Source organism: Chlorocebus sabaeus, chromosome 16 (genome assembly GCF_047675955.1).
Source record: "Chlorocebus sabaeus isolate Y175 chromosome 16, mChlSab1.0.hap1, whole genome shotgun sequence".
NCBI classification, from domain to species: Eukaryota; Metazoa; Chordata; class Mammalia; order Primates; family Cercopithecidae; genus Chlorocebus; species Chlorocebus sabaeus.
The window spans coordinates 40,377,872-40,391,909 of NC_132919.1; positions in this window are offsets into that span (position 1 = coordinate 40,377,872).

Genomic DNA, 14,038 nt, shown 5'->3' on the forward strand with positions numbered 1-14,038 from the left:
TAGCATCTGCTTGGCCTCTGGTGAGGCCCCAAGGAGCCTTTACTCATGGTGGATGGTGAAGTGGGAGCAAGCATGTCATATGGCAAGAGAGGGAGCGAGAGAGAGAGAGAAAGTGGGAGGTCCTAGACTCTTTTTTTTTTTTTTTTTTTTTTTTGAGATGGAGTCTTGCTCTGTTGCCCAGGCTGGAGTGCAGTGGTGCAATCTCGGCTCACTGCAGCCTCTGCCTCCTGTATTCAAGCAATTCTCCCTGCCTCAGCCTTCTCTGGGTGGCAGTGGGGCTTCTTCCTGGCAAAGAGCTTTAGGAGTTCTTTTATCAGATCCTCATGGTTTTGTTTTTGTTGTTGTTTTTGAGACAAGAGTCTTGCACTGTCACCCTGGCTGGAGTGCAGTGGCACGATCTTGGCTCACTGCAATCTCCTGGGTTCAAGCGATTCTTCTTCCTCAGCTTCCTGAGTATCTGGGACTACATGCACACGCCACCACACCTGGCTAATTTTTGTATTTTTAGTAGAGATGGGGTTTCACCATATTGGCCAGACTGGTCTGGAACTCCTGACTATGATCCGCCTGCCTCGGCTTTCCAAAGTGCTGGGATTATAGGCACAAGCCACCACGCCTGGCCCCAGGCTCTTTTAAACAACCAGATCTCGCATGAAGTAACTAAGCAAGAACTCACTCATTATCACAAGGACAGCACCAATCCATTCATGAAGGATCCACACCCAGGACCCAAACATCTCTCTCCAGGCTCCACCTCTAACATTGGGGATCTCATTTCAACATGAGCTTTGGTGGAGACATACATCCAAACCATATTAAGGTAAACATGAGTTCATGCTGATTTCTCTAATTGTAATCCATTACCACACAGATTATTCTAGCCCTTGCCCCTTGCTTGTCTGTAAGCTTTCCTTCTAACAAGGAGAGCCCCACTTTCACCAATGGCCATCCATTTTCTTAATTGTTCAATTCCAGTATACATGTATAATGATTTTGGAATTCTTAACCTGTATCCCTGTGAGAAACAACTAGGATTTTTTAAAAAATTAACTAGTGTATTTACAGTGTTTATATAGAATAACTTTTGCCTTATAATTACAGACTCCACTCATTTCCAAAGTTACAGAGGTCAGACCCTTATTCCCCCATCCTCTCTAGACAGATTGCTTTGTATGTTTGCAACACATTTAGATTCCTTTGTCACATTCCGAATTTCATGCTGAGTTCCCCCAACCTCCTAAATGATTTAAATTTTCATACATTAAACTTTACTCTTTGTATGGTAGTTTTAGCGATTTAAAAAATGCCTAATGTCTTGTGTTCACTATAACAGTATCATGCAGAATCATTTCATCTCCCTAAAAAATCCCGAGTACTTCACCTATTCAACCCTCCTCCTTGAGACTTTGTTGACCACTGATCTGTTTACCATTTCAGTAATTTTGCCTTTTCCAAAATGTCATGTAATTGAAATACATCATGTAGTTTTTTTCAGATTGGTGCTTTCACTTAGCAATATGCACTTAAGATTTATCCGTGTCTTTTCATGGTTTGATAGCTCATTTATTTTTATTGCTAAGCAATATTCCACTGTATGAATGTGCCAATCCCATTTTTCATGCACTTAGATTACCTTAAACTTATAGTTAAATCTTGCAACACTACCCAACATTGAAGTGTTTTCATGCAAGTTTTACATGGTCAGTTGGTCAATGCTGTCAGATGATCTACCAGTTCCTTCTCTTCCCACCTCCTGCCCAGAGATACCACACCTGAAGTTTTCCATTGTTCCTGCTCCAATCTAAACTAGCAGTCCTTGGCCGGGCATGGTGGCTCACGCCTGTAATCCCAGCACTTTGGGAGGCGGAGGTGGGCTGATCACCTGAGATCAGGAGTTTGAGACTAGCCTGGTGAAAACTGTCTCTACTAAAAATACAAAAATTAGCTGGGCTTGGTGGCACGCGCCTGTAATCCCAGCTACTCAGGAGGCTGAGGCAGGAGAACCACTTGAACCTGGGAAGCAGAGGTTGCAGTGAGCTGAGATGGCACCACTTCACTCCAGCCTGGGCACCAGAGTCAGCGCTGTCTCAAAAAATAAAATAAAATAAAATAAAATAAAATAAAATAAAATAAAATAAAATAAAATAAAATAAAATAAAATAAAACAAAGCAGTCCTCTAACGAAGCTATGGAATCGTTGTCCTGGATCTGTTCCTTGACATCATGCTGAAAATTCCTTTGTCTCTCTCTGTAAACCTCTTGTTCCCTGCATCCAGTGTTTTCCTTTTTCATGGTTTATTTCTTTATTTTAGTGGAACATATCCTCCAGCAGCTTCCGGAGAAATAGTAAATGGAAAATGCACTTTAATAATAAGAGCAAAAATGGGCAAAAGTCACAGATAAGCAAAAAAGAAGGAAAGAGAGAGAAAGAAAGAAAATAGAAAATGCACCACTGAAAGTTGTGGCTTCACTCACAATTGAGAGTTTGGCTAGGTTTAGAATTGAACATTAAAAATAATTTTTACTCAAAAATGTAAAGAAATTGCTCCATCATTGTTATTGTTGATTTTACCTCCCCACATTGTTGAGAAATCTAATGACATCTGATTCCTGTTTTTCATATTTAAAGGTTTTTAGGATATTTTCTTAAGCCGTTGTGTTCTAAGATTTCACGGTGTTGGCCCTTATCAGTTTGAAGATTAATGTTCTTCAGTTCTGGAAATGTTTTGGGCTCTTTAATAATAATATTTTCTCTACCACTGTGCTTTTTTGGAGTGCCCATTTGTAGTTTTTAGACTTCATGAATCTTTTTTTAAATCTTTTTTCTCCTTAGTGGTATCTATTTAGTTTTTCTGTTCTAATTTCTAAGAAGCATCCTTGATTTTATCTTCTAACTCTTCTGTTTAGATTTTCTTTAATTTTTTCTATCATATTTTGAATTTCAAAATGTGCTTCTGTCTTATTCCCTGATTTTTAATATATGTACATATATATGCATGAATGCATGGATGTGTGTGTTAGTGTGTATACATATGTATAAAAGATAGATGATAGATAGATAGATATTCCTGTTACTAGTTTGTAGAGATGTATTATCTTTTATCTGTTTGGGGAAACTAATTATAGTTTCTTTGAAGTTTTTTCCTGTACCTCACATTGTATCTATTTTCTCTGAACCCTCTTTTTTTCCTGTGTTCACTTCAGTCTCTCTCATTGGACATTTTCCTTAAACACCTAGCAATCCTTGGCTGGCTATTCATATTTTTAAGTAAGGCATTAAAAGTTGATTGAAAGCACCATATATATGGGTGAGACTTCACTGAAAGGAAATCTCTGACTGTAGTCTTTCTGCTTTTTGTCAAATGAAACTTTTCCAGAGATTTTATATTCTGTGCTAGTCCCACCTACCCAGGTACCTAAAATCTGTTTCTGAGCCTTTTTTGGGTTTTGAGAGAGAACCAGCTTGTTATTCAGGGTGCCCACATTTGCCCTTCTGTGACTCTCCCAGCTTGCCAAGTCATCTATCACTTCCCAATCTGCTTTCTATTTTCCTTTATGGCTCAAGGCCTCAAGTGTCTTCTTGTTTTCTTTACTTTCCTTTTTCTTTCTCTTTTTTTCTGCAAGATAGGGTCTTGCTCTGTTGCCTAGGCTGGAATGCAGTGGTGGCAGTGAAATCATAGCTCACTACAGCCTCAAACTACTGGGCTCAAGCAATCCTCCTGCCTCAGCCTCCCAAGTAGCTGGGACTATAGGTGTGTATTACCACAACCGGATAATTTTTTTTTTAGTAGAAATGAGGTCTCACTATATTATACAGGTTGGTCTCGTCGAACTCCTGGGCTCAAGTGATCCTCTCCGGCCTCAGTCTCCCAAAGTGCTGAGGTGTAAGCTACCTCACCCAGCCAATATTTGTGATTTTAATTTTTAAAAATTAAAGACAATTTGGTTAATTTTATTTAATTTATTTATTCATTCATTTTTTACTTTATAGCCCAGTGTAATGTTGAAAGCCCTTTTTGTTTTCTTCTGTGGGTAGTGGAGTGGAGGGGAGGTGTGGGATGGGGACAGTGTCTTGCTCTGTTGCCCAGGCTGAGTGCAGTGGTACAAACATAGCTCACTGCAGCCTTGGATTCCTAGGCTCAAGCAATGCTTCTGCCTCAGTCTTCTGAGTATCTGGGACTACAGGCGTGAGCCACCATGCTGGCTAATTATCTAAGTTTTTTGTGGAGACACATTCTTACTATATTGCCTAAGCTGGTCTTGAACCCCTGGGTTCAAGCGATCCTCCCACTTCAGCCTTTCAAAGTGCTGGGATTATAGGCATGAGCTATCGCACCCAGCTCCTAATTTTCTTTTCTTTCTTTCTTTTTTTTTTTCCCGAGACAGAGTTTCACTCTTCTTGCCCAGACTGGAGTGCAATGGCACAATCTTGGCTCACTGCAACCTCCACCTCTCAGGTTCAAGCGATTCTCCTGCCTCAGCCACCCAAGTAGCTGGGATTACAGGCATGCACCACCATGCCCAGCTACTTTTGTATTTTTAGTAGAGACAGGGTTTCTCCATATTGGTCAGACTGGTCTCAAACTCCCAACCTCAGGTGATCCACCCACCTCAGCCTCCCAAAGTGCTGGGGTTACAGGCGTGAGCCACCACACCCGGCCAATTTTCTAAATATAATTATGTTATTATTAAATTGGTAAGCAGTGTTACATTAGGACATTTTTCTTTATATCAGGTTTACGTGATGGCCATGAGTGCCATTCCCAACACACTTGTGCAGCTAGCATTCTGGGTGTAAATTAAGTTACACCAATTAGATCTACAGGTGGACTATGCAACAAACTAAAACTTTCAGCTACAGCCAATGACTACCAAACATCTACTATCCACAGCAAAATAGCTACTTAGTAATGTCTGCAATGGATGCCTCTGTTTCTAATTGGAATTGGAAGTGCCAATGGAAGTGACCCAGTTATCCTTTCCCATTTCAATAGTGCTTTCTGTGTAAGCTCAGGTTTGTTTTTGGTTGGTGTACCGAAAATTGAGCTAAAGAGTCTGGAAGATGAGGATAATCCATCAAAACCCAAGGCATCAAGATGACAGTATCAAAATAGAGAATACCCAACCATCAGAGTCCATTTACTGAGCAACTTCTGTTTGCCTGTGCCTCGGGCTGAAAGCTAAAAAGTCATAACACCTTTTCTCATGGAGGTTTCAGTTCACTTAGCCAAATCACAACATGTATATGAGCAACAATTACCAAACAAGACAGTGGAGAGAAAAGCAGCAAGGTCCATCTTCCTGACGCCCTGCAGTATGTGGTGCTTGTGAAATTTCGGCTTCAGTCTCTCTCTTTGGTGTTGAGAAGCCATTGCAGCAGTGGCAGCCAGATAGCACAATTCAGTGATGAGACAGTTGTGGTTGTGGCTTCTACAGCTTCCTGATCCTAGCTTTATGATCTCTGAATGGCATTTTGATCAGTATGCCAGGGATCTTTTGATCGTAGTAGTTTACTTTTGGCCTCCTGATCTCCACTTTTCTGTCTGTGGCAAAGGAAGCATCATTCTTGATAGACCAGTTCTGCAACATTCTGGGAGTCATGCCAGAGGTATGCCTAGAGCCCACCCCTCCATCTCTTCCAAAAAGTTTCTAAATATCTAATCTAATCTACTGTATTTAACCCCTTTCTGCTTAAAATACCTAGAGTAGACAGAGCGAGGTGGCTCATGCCTGTAATCCTAGCACTTTGGGAGGCTAAGGTGGGCAGATCACCTGAGGTCAGGAGTTCCAGACCAGCCCGACCAAAATGGAGAAACCCCGTCGCTACTAAAAAAATACAAAATTAGCTGGGCGTGGTGGCGCATGCCTGTAATCCCAGCTACTCAGGAGACTGAGGCAGGAGAATCGCTTGAACCCGGAAGGCGGAGGTTGTGGTGAGCCCAAGATCATACCATTGCATTCCAGCCTGGGCAACAAGAGCAAAACTCCATCTCAAGAAAAAAAAAAAAAAAAACTAGAGTGTTTATGTTTCCTGCATTGAACCCTGACTAATGAACTTTGTTAGGAATTTGAAGTGTTTGAGAGAATAAGATATATTAAATTTTCAATTACTTGAAATATTTAATAAAAACTAATGAACTACTTATATAATACGCTAAATGTTTAGGGATTTAATTTTTTTTTTTTAAGACAGAGTTTTGCTCTTGTTGCCCAGGCTGGAGTGCAATGGTGCAATCTCAGCTCACTGCAACCTCCACTTCTCGGGTTCAAGCCATTCTCCTGCCTCAGCCTCCCAAGTAGCTGGGATTACAAGCATGCACCACTATACCCGGCTAATTTTTTGTATTTAGTAGAGATGGGGTTTCACCATGTTGGTAGGGCTAGTCTTGAACTCCTGATCTCAGGTGATCCATCCGCCTCCGCCTCCCAGAGTGCTGGGATTACAGGCGTCAGCCACTGTGCCTGGCCGGGATTTAATCTTTTACATATAAGTATTTTAAAAAATATAAGTATTAATTGAATATTAATCACAGAACAAGTAAAAATAATGAATCTAATTTCTTATATAATATAGGATTAGATTAATAATTATCAAGATTTGTAAGTTGAGTTTAAAGACTTAAGAAAAACTACTGGGTTTAGTGGCTTACACTTGTAATCCCAGTGAATCAGGAGCCCAAGGCAAGAGGATCATATGAAGTCAGGAGTTCGAGACCAGCTTGGGCAACACGGTGAGACCCTCACTACAAAAAACACAAGTATTAGCCAGGGGTGGGACATGGTGATGCACAGCTGTAGTTCCAGCTACTCAGGAGGCTGAGACAGAAGGATCATTTGATTCCAGGAGTTTCAGGCTGCAGTGAGCTATGATCACACCACTGCACTCCAGGCTGGGCAACAGAGAGACTCCAATTCTAAAAAAAATTAATGTTTTTAAAAAAGAAAAACTAGGTGGGGCATGGTTGCCCAGCCTGGAGTGCAGTGGCACAATCTCTGCTCACTGCCTCTCGGATTCAAGTGATTCTCCCACCTCAGCCTCCTGAGTAGCTGGGATTGCAGGCACACACTACCACGCTTGCCTAATTTTTTGTATTTTTGGTAGAGACAGGGTTTCACCATGTTGGCCAGGCTGGTCTGGAACTCCTGACCTCAAGTGATCTGCCTGCCTCAGCCTCCCAAAGTGCTGGGATTATAGGCATAAGCCACTGCACCCAGCCTCACAGTATCTAGTTAGTCATAAGACAGACTGACTTAAATTTCACATCTTATTTCTTCTGAAGAAGAGTAAAACTGGCTGGGCGCAGTGGCTCACGCCTGTAATCCCAGCACTTTAGGAGGCCGAGGCGGGCAGATCACGAGGTCAGGAGATCGAGACCATCCTGGCTAACACAGTGAAACCCCGTCTCTACTAAAAATGCAAAAACTTAGCCGGGCGTGGCGGCGGGCGCCTGTAGTCCCAGCTACTGGGGAGGGTGAGGCAGGAGAATGGCGTGAACCCGGGAGGCGGAGCTTGCAGTGAGCCGAGATCACGCCACTGCACTCCAGCCTGGGCGACAGAGCGAGACTCTGTCTCAAAAAAAAAAAAAAAAAAAAAAAGAGCAAAACTGATCAGTCTAACTACACATGTTGAAAAAGCAAGGGAATAGGTTTTTGCAGCCTTAATAAGAAACACTGTTTATTATGGTGCAGGGCACAGAGTAGTGCAGAGTATAGATCACTACTATGTGCAGGGCACTCGACGACTAGTTGATTTCCATGTTATTTCATTTAATCTTCACAACAGCTCTGTAAGTGTTATTATTGACCCCATTTTATAGATGAAGAAATAGAGGCTCAAGCAGGTTAAGAGAGTTGCGCAAGATCACACAAGTAAGAAGTGGTATTGGGGATTCAAACCCAAATCCATCTTGTTCAAAGCCCATCTTTCCACTGCACCTTCATGCCTTTTAGCGATAAGATACACGGGCCGTGCCTCTGCCAACTCGTGGCTGCCAATATGTAACATAAGCAAGAAGCAAACCTTAGTTATTTTCTTAAGCCACTGGTACGTTTGGAGTTGTTTATTACTGGAGCCTTATCTAACACAAGTTGGCTGATAATAGGTATCTTTATTTTCTATGTACAGCAGTGTAAACCTTGGAAACTGTTTTAGTATTAATAACTTAGTACAGTGCAAAATATGCTTGGTGAGAACCTCTATTAATTTACACCATCCCCAAACAAGTACTTTTTCTTTCTTTTTTTTTTTTTTGACAGGATATCGCTCTGTCACCCAGGCTGAAGGGCAGTGGTGCAGTCTTGGCTCACTGTAACCTCCACTTCCCAGGTTCAAGCGATCCACCCACCTCAGCCTCCTAAGTAGCTGGCACCACAGGTGTGCATCACCATGCCTGGCTAATTTTTGTATTTTTTGTAGAGGCGTGGCTTCACTATGTCGCTCATGCTCTCAAACAAGTACTTTATTTAGACAAATGCTCAACAATGATTGATGCTCTCTGGGGAAGACAATTAATCCGTTGGGGGCATGGCTTTGGCATTCAAATTTGTGGCAACATAAATTCCTGTATAAGTATCTAGAGAAGTATATTTTCTTAAGAGCAACTAGAAAATTTTAAAACTATATTGTCAGATGGGAAATATAAATAGAGCCCCATATTTTCCTATGTGTATTTGCAAAGTAATTAAGAATTTATAAGAAACTTACTAGAATTATGACATAACATTATTAACAAGGTGCCCAGGCAAATGCCTATAATTTTTCCTACCCTGGATTTAGTTGAGGCTAAGAAAATGTAAACTAAGGTGATAAGCAGTTATTGTATCTATAGAGGTGGAAAGCCTGAATAATTCTTTAGAATAGACTGTTTCCTTTGTGTTAGGAAGTCTGCCTAAAGGGGCTCTTCAGTTGCACAAATTTAAAGCAACACTCGCTTGTCTTGGGAAAAGTTATAAAGCTTTTTTCTGAATGCAAATATATATATATGTGTGTGTGTGTGTATTATATATATATATACACACACACACATACATATTTTGAGACAGAGTCTCAGTCTGTCGCCAGGCTGGAGTACAGGTACAATTAGAGCTTACTGCAGCCTGGAACTTCTGGGCTCCAGTGATCCTCCCACCTCAACCTCCTGAGTAGCTAGAACTACTGGCATGTGCCTCCCTGGCTCTGTGTGTGTGTGTTTGTGTGTGTGTGTGTGTATCTATAAACAGGGTCTTGCTGGTCTCCAAAAAACTGGAGACTCAGAGCCAGGGGAAAGAATTTTTTTCTCCCCTGGAGTCTTAATTTGATGGAGCAGAAATTAACCTGGAGTGAATTGCAGCTGGTGAGCAGAGTGGCTCCTCGTCACATGGAAACAGATGGGAGGCAAACAAGGAAGGACACCCCGGACATGGGTCTGGACTGTAAACTGTAAACACATCTAGTAGCCTCCTGGGGACAGGGTGGTGGTATCAGCAGCAGCCTGAGAGTGAGTGATCCCAGTACTGTAGAAAAACAATATGAACATTTTGGAAATTTCACCTGCAAATTCCATAGTGAGTGGACACTAATATTTACTTAGAACAAAACCTGTCATGGACTTATTGTGTGCCACATTACTTCAATGCAAGAATGGTTACAGAAACCTGCCATCATTGAACAATTTTGATCAACTAGACTGAAATACAAAAGAAGGAAAGAAAGAAAAAAAAAGATATCAACTGCAGTAGAGCAACACCTCCTCTTCTAGGCTGGGCAGATGGGCAGGATAATTTCTTTCCACCAGTTCTCAGTACCTTATTACTGAACTGTAGTAGTGGCTGATCAAACACGTGTTAGCTACCTATCACTTGAAAAGGTTTATTATTTATGTTTACAACTAATAATATATTACCCATGACAGAAGCATCTGCAAGAGGAAAAGGACATGCATGACAGAGCTGAGTATTTGAATTAGTTAAGCACAAATGACAAATGCAGGTTATTATTTTCCTTTTGGTAAGGGGTTGACAAACTTTTTCTGTAAAGGGCTAGACAGTAAATATTTTAGGTTTGTGAGCCATTAAGTTTTTTTTTTTTTTTTTTTTTTTTTTTTCCTGAGATGGAGTCTTGCTCTGTCGCCCAGGCTGGAGTGCAGTGGTGAGATCTCGGCTCACTGCAACCTCCTCCTCCAAGGTGCAAGTGGTTCTCCTGCCTCAGTCTCCTGAGTAGCTGAAACTATAGGCACCTGCCACCACACCCGGCTAATTTTTTGTATTTTTAGTAGAGACGGAGTTTCACCGTATAAGCCAGGATGGTCTCGATCTCCTGACTTCATGATCTGCCCTCCTCAGCTTCCCAAAGTGCTGGGATTACAGGTGTGAGGCACTATGCCCAGCAGAGCCATGAAGTCTTTGTTGAAACTACTCAACTCTCCTTTGTTGAATGAAACCAGCCATAGACAATATGTAAATAAGTGGTGATGGCTGTGTTCCAATAAAACTTAAATATGGACACTGAAATTCGAGTTTCATATACTTTTCACATGCACAAAATATTATTCTCTTTTTGTGTGTTTCTTAACCACTGAAAAATATAAAAAACATTCTTAACTCATGGGCATTCCAAAAAACAGGTCATGGGTCAGAGGTCTGTAGTTTGCTGACCCAGTGCTCTCAGTCTAATAAGCTCTGCGATGGTCCTGCAAGTAAATATACAAAAGTAATTCTGAGAGATTTTTAGCGCACCTAATCTGGAATACCTTTTACAACAGTAAAGAGGAAAAAACTGTCACATACTCAAAATTTCAAACTAAAAAATTTGTCAAAATTAATTTTCTAACATACTTGATAGTAGTAGTAGCATAGAATACCACCATCACTATTAATAAAGAAAGCTAACATTTATATAGGACTCACATATTTGTGATTTGTATAAGAATCACAAAAACGGCCAGGCATGGTGGCTCACGCCTGTAATCCCAGCACTTTGGGGGGCCGAGGTGGGTGGATCACCTGAGGTCAGGAGTTCAAGACCAGCCTGGCCAACATGGCGAAACCCCGTCTCTACTAAAAATACAAAATTAGCTGGGCGCAGTGGTGTGTGCCTGTAATCCTCGCTACTTGGGAGGCTGAGGCAGGGGAATTGCTTGAGTCCAGGAGGAGGAGGTTGCGGTGAGCCGAGACTGCACCATTGCACTCCAGCCTGACAGAGCGAGACTCCATCTCGAAAAAAAAAAAAAAAAATTACAAAAACAAAGGTAGCATTTTTAGCAAATAAAGTATGCCTGCAATATGTTTTTATAGGATCTTAAAGAGCCACTTACTCTAATTAGGAAATGTACAATTTGAATTGGAGTCTGATTTTAAAAAGAAAGAACTAGATAGAAAGAGGAGACATAAAGTTAGAGTAGTAATAGGAAAAGAAAAACATGGTGAAAATACATCTTTTCATCATCTTTTTTTTTTTTTTTTTTTTTGAGACAGAGTCTTGCTCTGTCACCTAGGCTGGAGTGCAGTGGCACGACATTAGCTCACTGCAACCTCTACCCCTCGGGTTCAAGTGATTCTCCTGCCTCAGCCTCCTGAGTAGCTGGGATTACAGGCACTTGCCACCACTCCAGGCTAATTTTTTGTATTTTTCTAGAGACGGGGTTTTGCCATGTTGGGCAGGTTGCTCTTGAACTCCTGATCTCAAGTGATCCATCTGCCTCAGCATCCCAAAGTGCTAGGATTATAGACATGAGCCACTGCGCCTGGCCCATAATAGATCATTTTAAGAGCTGTTTCCTGTCAAAATCATATTCTATTATTATCAATAATGGGACAATAAAGATGGAAAGAATTAGCCAAAGATGAAACAAAATGAATGAAAGAATGAGGTGGGCAAGTCATGAAATAAGATTACTAAGACTGTATTATTAGATGAGTTATTTGGGCTTAAAAGGTGGCCATCCTTTTTATACCATGAAATAAAGAAACAGGCTGGGTGCAGTGGCTCACGCCTGTAATCCCAGCACTTTGGGAGGCTGAGGCGGGTGGATCACGAGGTCAGGAGTTCGAGACCAGCCTGGTCAGCATGGTGAGACTCCCATCTCTACTACAAAAATAAAAAATTAGCCAGACGTGGTGGCACACACCTGTAATCTCAGCTACTCAGGAGGCTGAGGCAGGAGAATTGCTTGAATCTGGGATGTGGAGGTTGCAGTGAGCTGAGATTGCACCATCGCACTCCAGCCTGGGCAACAGACTCTGTCCCAAAAAAAGAAATAAAAAACAATCCTTATACCCATTGTGTGTATTCACTGACAGTAACATGATGAAGTTTCCATGGAAACAACATTCTGCTCACCTAACTTCCCACCTTTTTCAAAGAGCAGTCAGTAAACAGTCAATAATATTCATTTTAACAGATAACATACTGGTAATAAAGGGAGTTACAGCAGAAATCTGTCCTCAATATAATTTACTAGGGAAGATGAGACAAATATAAATGAAAAATTAAAAGACATGGTTTCTTTCCTTTTCAGGGAATATTTATCCCTGAATCAAGTGGAGTAAGGGAACAGAGAATCTTGCAACTGAATTGTTTCTGGAAGTAAACTCCTGTACACAGTGGAATCGAGTGGTAAGCCTAGCCTTTCTAAGTGTCTTTTTACCTAGTAGTAAAAATAAGAATTATCCGTTCAGAAGACAGTAGGGATTGGCACAACAAATGTTGGAAACAGAGTTTCCAGATTAGGAAAGCCATATTTCAGTACAAATTACTCTTAGACTTCCCCCACTCCCAATAATGCCTTTCGAGGACTGGTACTGAAGAGAGATTTTTCTGACTGTGGAGATACAGAGGTATTTTTTCCCCCAGTCATTTGAAAAAAAAAAAAAAAAGTTACTGAGTTATAATTTACATACCATACAATTCATCTGCTTTAAGTAGACAATGCCATGATTTTAAATATATGCACAGTTCTGTAACTATCACCACAGGTGGAGTTTTGAGTAGTAAGCAAATCACTGAAAAATTGTGTCTCGTGATTTCAGCTCTTACAGCAGTTAACTCTTTGAATTTCTTTCTTCTCCCACCCCCCAAGTAATCATTTCCAGGATAAAGTATGATGCTGACACTAATATGAGGGAACTTCAAGAAGTCTATGGAAAAAAATGGTATTAAAAAATAAAAATAAAAACTTTATTTCTCCATATAAGCTCCATCAAGCTCAAGACACTTCTGTAAGTAGAATACCAGCCATTTAGTCCACCCCTAAAGAACTCCAGGTCCTGGGAATTTAACCATGTCAGCGTACTCTTTCACTTAAAAAAAAATTTTTTTTTTTTTTAGATGGAGTCTCACTCTGTCGCCCAGGCTGGAGTGCAGCGGCGCGATCTCGGCTCACTGCAACCTCTACCTCCGGGGTTCAAGCGATTCTCCTGTATCAGCCCCCCGAGTAGCTGATTCCAGGCGTGCACCACCACGCCTGGCTAATTTTTTGTATTTTTTGTAGAGACAGGGTTTCACCATGTTGGCCAGGCTGGTCTTGAACTCCTGACCTCAAGTGATCCTCAAGTGATCTGCCTCGGCCTCCCAAAGTGCTAAGATTACAGGCATGAGCCACTGCGCCAGCCCCTTTTCACATTATTATTATTATTTTTAAAGGGTGTCATTTACACATTTTTAAAGATTAAGAAACAAAAAGATATCAGAAGGGGTCACATAAAGACTGCAAGGTGAATGCCTAATCATTTCCCATCAAACCTCTTGCAAAATTGCCCTTGCTTGATGAGAGGAATAAGCAGGAGCATTGTCATGGTGGGGAACTCTCCAGTGACGCTTTCCTGGGCAGTTTGTTGTTATTGTTGTTTTGCTAAAGTTTTGGCTAACTTTCTCATAATAAGCCTATCTGCTTATTTTTGTAATAAGCACAAATTATCATTCTTTGGCCCTCCAGAAAGTCAATAAGCAAAATACCTTGAGCAGCCAAAAAAACTGCTGCCATGATCTTTGCTCTGGGACTGGTCCATTTTTGCTTTGACTGGACCACTTCCACCTCCTGGTATCCATTGTTTTGATTGTGCT